The sequence below is a fragment of the Eschrichtius robustus genome, chromosome X (genome assembly GCF_028021215.1).
Source record: "Eschrichtius robustus isolate mEscRob2 chromosome X, mEscRob2.pri, whole genome shotgun sequence".
Classification (NCBI taxonomy): domain Eukaryota; kingdom Metazoa; phylum Chordata; class Mammalia; order Artiodactyla; family Eschrichtiidae; genus Eschrichtius; species Eschrichtius robustus.
The window spans coordinates 122,649,938-122,658,874 of NC_090845.1; the positions used below are offsets into that span (position 1 = coordinate 122,649,938).

At 39.9% G+C, this 8,937-nt stretch overlaps 1 non-coding gene across 1 annotated transcript; it reads left to right on the forward strand.

Annotated features, from left to right (window-relative positions):
* Positions 1 to 3,325: 3,325 nt before the first annotated feature.
* LOC137757500 (U6 spliceosomal RNA) lies at positions 3,326 to 3,428 on the forward strand. Its single transcript, XR_011072351.1, has one exon. It is a non-coding gene; the product is annotated as a U6 spliceosomal RNA (small nuclear RNA).
* The last annotated feature ends 5,509 nt before the right edge of the window (positions 3,429 to 8,937 follow it).

An 8,937-nucleotide genomic window follows, 5' to 3' on the forward strand; every position in this document is an offset into this window, starting at 1 on the left:
TAAACAATTGGTATCATGAAGCAACTCAGGAGGCCGTCCCCGCATTTTGGAAAACATCAATCTGAAATATTTATACTACTATAATAATATAATGATTCTTATCACCATCATCATTAGTTGACACTATGTAACACCTTAGTTAATATGCAATTGCTTATCTAATGAGTAGTGTGTGCTGTTTGGTATAAACTTATATATTGCAAAAAACAGTCATTGTACCTATCAGAGAAATGCAGGTGGCTGGCTACATACACAATTAAAATTACTTTAGCAAGAGCTGGTCCATGTGGAATCACTGCTTAAAATGAAAAGGAAAGGAAAGAAATTCTCATGATAATTTTGTTTTAACTTTCTGTATCAGTGACATATTTGTCAATCATATTGTTATTCCCATAGGGGAATAGAAAAGAAAATCAGATATACCTAAAGAAATCAGAAATGCTATTTTAAGCAAATAAAACAGAACTAAGACTAGATTGCACAGTCTGTGTAAACAAATACAAATTAAATACCTACTGAGTGCCTGGCTCCCTTATTTCATCTGCCTCCTGTGCTTAGTCAAAGCACCTCTCTCCCACATTGTAGAGAATCTGAATTCCTGACTCGGTATGATACTTGTAATCTATTTGGTTGAAAGAAGAGTGGCCATACTTTTCTGATTAAATGATGCATTTATTGTCTTAATTTGTGTGGTACTGTATAAAAGGGAATTGATTACAAGGCTATTTGTGATTGAGCTTTATAAATCCATATTCCCTATATTCCATTTGATGTATCTTTTAGGTATAGCATATGTTATATCATCATCTCTCTGGATTTTCATCTCTTGGATAACACTCATTTTTCATTATACCTGGAATTAAAAAAAAAACAGATTATTGCTAGTATAAATTGAATAAAAGAGCAACAAGTGATATCAGCATATTACTCATTCATTCCTTAAATCTGACGACCTGAGTTTACTGTCCCTAGCCCCACACTTTACCTTCCCTCACTTTCTGTCCCTTCACTGGTACAGGATGGGGTGGCTCAGCCAACTAGAGCTCAAAAGTGCCCCGAGGTTCATGGCACCAATAGAAAGGGAGAGTGGCCTGATGAAAATGTCACGGGCTGTGAAAAGCAAGGACAGTAAAATGTTTAATTTTAGTATCTAGATGATGGGTGTGTTCAATGTACAATTCTTTCAATTTTTCTGTACATGTGAAAATTTTCATAATAAAATGTTAGGAAAAAAAAGAGAAGTGGTTTAGGTAAGATAGGGCCTGAGAATTGACCACGAAATGGTAATATGAAGGTAATCAGAGACGTTAGCAAGAGAAGTTTTGATGGAGTGGTGAGGATGCAAACCTGATTGGAATGAGTTTGAGAGACAAGGGGAGGAAAAGAACTGGAGACAGCAAGTTTGAGCAGCTCTTTTGAGGAGCTTTACTGTTAAGGGCTAGGAAATTTACTGTAAATGGGGCATCAGTGGGAGGGCGCTGAGGGAAGGAGATGATGCCTGAAATGACACATGCTTGTATGCTAATGAGAATGATCCAGCCGGAAAGAAGGATGACAGGAGGGATGTCCTCGAGTTGGCGTTGGGTAGAGTTTTGTGCACGGGTGGAGGGGTTGGCCTTAACGTGGATAGTTCATCTGTAGCAACAGGCGGGAAGGCAGAGAATATGAATACGGGTGCAGGTATAAAGGAGGAGTAGTGGCGGGAGCTGGTGGAAGTTCTCTTTGGACCATTTGTATTTTCTCAGTGAAAGAAGAACAAGACCATCACCGGGGTGTGAGGCTGTGGGAAAATGTCAGGGATTTGAGGGGACAGGAAAATATATGAGATAGTCTTCTAGGAGAATGGGAGAGCCAATGGACTAGGGAAATGGAATAGTATATTTTTTAGGAATCAAGTCCTAGAAGTTGAATAGCTGGGTCGAAAATTGTATGTGCATTCTTTTCTTTTGATAGATGTTGACAATTTACCTCTATAAAAGTTAAACCTATTTATACATCTACAAATGATATATGAACTTTTCTGTTCACTTGCTCCTTTGCCAACACAGTATGCTATCAAACATCTTGACCTCTTTCAATATGATAGTTGAAAACCCATATTTTGGTGTACTTTTAATTTGTATATCTCTTATCATGCATGAAGTAAGCATCTTTTCATATGATTAAAAGCTGACAGGAGAAAATTGCATTTTTCCAGGGAACTACCTCTCAATCTTAACAGGTAAACAATTCTACTTTCTGTCTCTATGGCTAAACCTACACTGAGACCCAGCTTAGGAGTAGAAAAGGTCTTAGAAGAGGTCTTAGGTTTTGTCCAAGCTCACAAGAAATAAGTGAGTCTTAGAATAAGGACCATAAGCCAGGACTTCTGATGTCCTGGCCAGGGCTCAAGTTCTGTGCTTGGCGCTTGGGGAAGACAAAAGTCTTGGGACAGACAAGTGATGAAACACTCATACGTGAGCTTTAGGAAGATGAATAAGCCCATGTGTTTGTGCTGGATGAGGATGGGTGAGGAGCAGTGGATTGCTCATAGCAGGCATTTAGCAAATATGCAAAAGGGAAAGAAAGAGGACACCTTCCAGTAGGCAAGAGCTCTGCAAGACGCAACGGTGGCCTTCCAGCTCATACAACTCTGAATTAAGTGGTCTAATAGGTTCCAGGAGAGAAAGCCAAGACAGAAGGAAAAACTCCCAGAAGTGTTACTCACAGGACTGCTGTGTATGACTGAATAATCTATGTGCTGCACAAAGGGTCCTGGTGGGTGAGATTGGGCAGGAAGACCTGAAAATCAGCCTCAGTTCCGTTCGCTGTGCCATGAGCCCACAGGGCTATGCAAGCCCGGAGAGGGTTCACGTTTCTAATATGTCCAACAAGAGGGGGTGCTTCACCCATTTGTTAACCCAGAGGGGCATCATTTCCCAATCCATCTGTCCTGAGGGGGGCGCCTTTGTCTAATTTGAATAAAAGGGCTGTGTAAGCTAGTGGTGGCCACATTGGTGCCCTCTGCAATCACGCAGCACAATGTTCCTGGAAATGGCTATGGGCCCTCAAGTTCCTGTGATGTCCCAAGAATTGTATGGAAGGCCTGGAGGTAGGGCTCCCAGTTATAAGGCTGTAGAAGGAGATCAGAGGGAGGCGACTGAGTAGAGATAGGTTTAGGGAGATAAGAAAATAACTTGGAATTATACAAGGAGCCTAAAATGTGGTTTTTCTATAGCTAAAATGCTAAATGTTAATAAAATTAATGTCGTATACTCCACGTCCAGCAGAATAATTTACTGTATTTGCAAAATTATGAGGAACTGTTCACATCGAATGTTTGCTCTCGTTAATATGGAACATGAAGAATAGATTCCATTTCGATACAGAAATTAGCATGGCCCCTGCCCAAGGATGATACGCAAATTTGTGAAGCATTCCATATTTTTAATCTTGTAATAACCTATAATGGAATATAATCTTCAAAAAACTGAATCACTATACTGTACACTTGAAGCTCATAACACTATTGTAAATCAACTATGCTTTAATTAAAAAAAAAAAGAATAGATTCCATTTGGTTTCTGGTCTGCCTTGTTGTAGTACAGGTTAGGAAACCTCATCAGAAGATAAGAAAGTCAGTGCCAGGGAGGGACTAAGACAAATTAAACTACATTATATATTATATATTTATATATAATATTTATATAAATATATACTATGTTATAAATTATTATATTATATAAATATTATGCACTTTGTAAGAAATTGAATCATTTTTGCATACCGCATGTCTCCAACAACTATTCACTTTCTGACTATAGATTTTCAGGTGTTGATTCCTGCCTTTTGAGATAAACAGAATTCCCACTAGCATTCGAACAATAAAAACCAAAGCACAGTAAAAGACAAGTAACTTTAAAGAAAGCTGTACACTTGCAAATTATATGTGTCTGGACTAATAGTCTTTACCACCAAAACACGTGCATCAAATTACAATTAAAGTCATACAGCCATGTTCATATGGTCTATTTAGGAAGGAGGATTTTGTGTGTGCCAAGCAAAAAAAGTGAAAGCAAAGAAAGCAGCAATCCCTAAAGAGAATGTTCGTTTTAAAGACATGGAAGATTATAGTATTTAATTTATGAGCAAATGCTCATCTAATTTATTGTATTTTATGGACAGTGCCGATAACCAATACACAGGCAAAGACAGAATCATACAGTATGTGAAAGAAGACCTAGTCTATATTTTCTTTTGAAATAACTATACTCTCACTGAATGTGAATAGTGTATTCATTTACCTGAGTATTTGATGGATATCCACTATCCTGATGACCTCCAGTGTTTTCATTTGGTCTGGCTGGTGATCCATTGAATTTTATGGGTGCTGCAAAATATTTTTGAATATTTACTGTCCTGAAAACTTCTAACAGTGAAAAATAATTACTCTTGGGTACAGTTTTACTTCCCCAGTGGCTAACGTTACTTTTTAAGCCTATCAGTTGTCCAGTTAACTTTTACTCACTGGAATAAGCCATGTGCGAATGAAGGTGACATTCCGCTAAAAATACAAAAATAAAAAGATAAAAGAACTTTGGAATTTTGTCCAAAGTTGAAAGATAAAAGAACTTGGAATTACTTACATATTTTTACTCTTTTTGTTATATGGAAAAAAGGAAAAGTTTAACTATAGTCCAGTTATCTGTTTTTTCTCTATCCTTTGAACTAAGATACTCTGCTTCCTTGAGAATTCCGAAGTGGAGCCAGTAATATGAGGTCACGCACATCACCATATTGGTATTACTTCATAGAATCAAGGCAGCCAATGGGGTGACTAGGAGAATGAAGGGGTGGGCCTAGAGGGCTGCTTAGGGTTCCTGCTGGGAGTGTGGACATAGGGGTGAATGAGACCAGATCTCTGCCCTCAGGGAGATTGTAGTTTAGTAACAGAAGGCAGACAAGATATCAATGACAATTCAGGATGACACAAAATCACACAAATCAAATAGAGGAGGCAGTAGAATGTAAAGAGGAGGGATTCGGTGATCAAAATGCCTGGACCCCATCCCGTTCTCTCACTTGCTAGTTGTTGATCTAGAGCAAACTACTTGCTCTCTGAAGCTCAGTTTCCTCATCTGTAAAATGGGGGTAAAAATAGCACCTCTTTCACAGAGTTATTGTGATGGTTAAATAAGATCATCAGTGTAAAGTTCACAGTAGTGTCTGACACCACGAATCTCAGCTCTTGCTGTTATATATGACAATACCTACATGCATAGTAAACCAATAACTCAGTACACCTCTAGCCTCTGGGATACTATTCAGAGACCTAAACCCCGGAGTGGCTGCCTCCCAGAGTTTCCTTTATGGAGACAACTTGGATAATCGCAAAACCTGTCTAGTAGTCACCTGATATCCCTAGGCAGTTGATTATGGCAGGTTTTTGCTTTATTCCTATAAGACCCCATTCTTGTCTTTCCCCCATCATTCTGTGATTGCCCCACTCTGTCTCTGCCCTGAATTCTCAGAATTTCATCTGACTCACTCCTTCCATATTGGTTTATCTTTGGACCTGGACAGACCCTGATGTTTGCTCTCTTTTGACTTAGTTTTGGACAGTCAATCTGTCGAAGGCACTGAAGCTTTAATCAATGTATAAGTCAGGATTCTACCAGAGAAGCAGAACCAGTAGGAGATATAAATATCACATATATCATATATATATATGTATCTTTGATATATATATATGTATACATGAGATATCACAAATATATATATCTCCTATGATATCTGTATCTACCTACCTATCTATCTATCTATCTATCTATCTATCTATCTATCTATCTAGCTAGCTATTATCTGTCTATCTATCCTTCAATCTGTCTATCAAGGAATTGGCTTACACAGTCGTGGAGACTGGCTAGGCAAGTCTGCAATCTGTAGGGCATGCTGGCAGGCTAGAAACTCTTGGGCAGGAGCTGATACTGCAGTCTACAGGCAGATTTCCTCCTTCTTCAGAAAAACCTCAGTTTTTCTTATAAGGCCTTTCAGCTAATGAAGCCCACCCACATTATTGAGGATAATCTCCTTTACTTAAAATGAACTGATTGTAGATGTTAATATCATCTACAAAATACCTGCCCAGTAGCACCTCGAGTAGTGTTTGATTAGATACCTGTGTACTATAGCCTAGCCAAATCGACACATAAAGCTAACTAAACATCACACTCAGTTTCTCTGAATTCCCCTAAGGTCTAGTGAACATCTAGCACCCCTGAGACTTGGTCCTTCCCTTGGCTTTAATATGCCATGTACCCAGCCCAGCTGGCTACCCCTACCCACCCACAAGGATATGGCTCCTTTATTAATGATGTTGACTGAGGTGTAGAGAGAAGTATAGGTTAGAGGGCCATTTAAATTCTATCCCTTCATTTCATAATCCCTCTGGAGTTAGAAGTAAATCCTTAGTAAACAATTAGGCTTGAGATAAAGTAATTAATGCTGTATTGGTGAGATATTAAACAGCTCATTTCAGGTAATAGTATGTTGAGAATCTTCTAGTCCAGTGATCTCTAAACCTGCCAATACATCTTAATCCCTTAGGGAACTTTAAAAATACAGATTTTTAGGTATCAACCCCCGAGAGCTACTAATTCTGTATTAGGGAGGTACTGCATATCTGCATTTAAAAATATTTTTCCTGGTGATTTTGATGCATAGGCAGTTAACGAAACTGTTGACATGGTCTGGCCCCCCTGTGTGACTGACGAGGAAATTCTTACAATGATCTTTCAGCTGATCTCTACAGCTTATCCATTCTGTCTTTCAAAGTGCTTCTCTTATTTCTAAGAAAGGGTTCCCTTTAGGGTTGATTCTCTTTCATAACTTTATGCATGTTCCTTTCCGTTACACTTTTCAGTTGGGCTACAACCTCCCACAAACAGGCTTAGCCTCACTCCAGAATCTAGTCCTCCTCTTATCTCTCCATCAATTACCTGGCACCACCATCCATCCACCCAGTTACTTATGTCAACAACTAACAGTCATCCAAGTTACTTTTTCCCCTTACCTGGATTTTATTTTTCTGTTATAGCAGCAATAATATCCTGTTGACTCTACTTCCAAAATTTGTCCTGAATTTTAAACCTTTCCATCATCTACTCTGTTTCCATCTGAATCGAGCCATCAACATCTCTTGCCTGGACTCCTACAAGATACTTTTCACAAACCTCCCTGCTTTCAAAACTTGCCAAGATACAGTCTGTTCTCAACACAGTAGCCAAAATTAAAATTTAAAAGGAGAAATCATGTCATGTCATTTCCCTGCTTAAGTCCCTGCAAAAGCTTTCCATTGCAATTAGCTATCACATATTACCATTTCCAATAGGTCCCTGTGCAATCTGACCCTTGTCAACCTTTTTGGCCTCACCTCCTACCCTTTTCCATCTCTTTGTCTCTGGACATGTCAGGCTCATTCAGTCTTGGGACATTTATATTAGTTGTTCTGTCAGCCCAGGAAGCACTTCTGCCTATAGTTTATTGGTTTACTCCTCATCAGTCAGACCTTACCTCAAATGTCACTCTCTCAGAGTGGCCTTTCCTCACTACCCAAGATGCTCTAGCATATGACTCTGTTTTAATTTCTTTGTAGCACTCATTTTCTTACATTCTTTTTTTTTTTCAGTTTTAAATCCTTTAATAGTTTAAATTTTTTTTTAATTTTTATTTATTTGTTTATTTATTTATGGCTTGTGTTGGGTCTTCGTTTCTGTGTGAGGGCTTTCTCTAGTTGCGGCAAGCGGGGGCCACTCTTCATCGCGGTGCGCGGGCCTCTCACTATCGTGGCCTCTCTTGTTGCGGAGCACAGGCTCCAGACGCGCAGGCTCAGTAATTGTGGCTCACGGGCCCAGTTGCTCCGCGGCATGTGGGATCTTCCCAGACCAGGGCTCGAACCCGTGTCCCCTGCATTGGCAGGCAGATTCTCAACCACTGCGCCACCAGGGAAGCCCTTACATTCTTATTATTTGTTTGATCCCTCATATTGGTCTGTTTTCCCTCTTAAACTTGTAAGTTTTTTTAAGGCGTGGACCTTGTCTGTCTTATTTGCTGTTGTACCAAAGCACCTAGCACAGTGCTTGGCTTTCTCCCCTTCCCCCCTGCTTGGCTATATAGTGTCCACAAGTACTTTTGATCAGCAGAAGTAACAACACTAGGGACTTCCCTGGTGGTCCAGTGGTAAAGAATCCGCCTTACAATGCAGGGGACATGGGTTCGATCCCTGGTCAGGGAACTAAGATCCCACATGCCGTGGGGCAACTAAGCCCACGCGCCACAACTACTGAGCTCAGGGGCCTCAACTAGAGAGCTTGCGTGCTGCAAACTACAGAGCCCACGCACTCTGGAGCCCGTGCGCCACAACTAGAGAGAGAAAACCTGCACGTCGCAGCTAGAGAGAAGCCCGCACGCCACAATGAAAGATCCCACGTGCCTCAATGAAGATCCTGCGTGCCACAACTAAGACCCGATGCAGACAAGAATAAAATTAATTAATTAATTAATTTTAAAAAACAGAAGTAACAACACTAGTTTTCTCTGTGTTCTTCAGCTAAAATCTGGACTATTTTAATGAGTTTGTAGCAGTACTCTCTGAAAGACATGCTAGAGAGTCTCCAGAGGAGGATAGTCAGAACGGTGAAAAGTTTTGAGATTTCAGTTGTATGAGGAGCAGGTCATGCAACTTCCATGTTTAACCTGGAGAAGGGCAGACTAAAGAGAGCCGTCTCATGTTCATCGCCAGTGCTTATCCCCTTTTGCTCATTTGTGCTCTCTAGCTGTCTCCCTAGTTTTGAGTCATTAGTGCTTCTTGTTGTGTTAAAGATAAGCTCAAACTCTGGGCCTTTTTTCCCATTATAACAAAAGCTTTTGAATTCAGATGGAAATTACACTTTCGTTCAC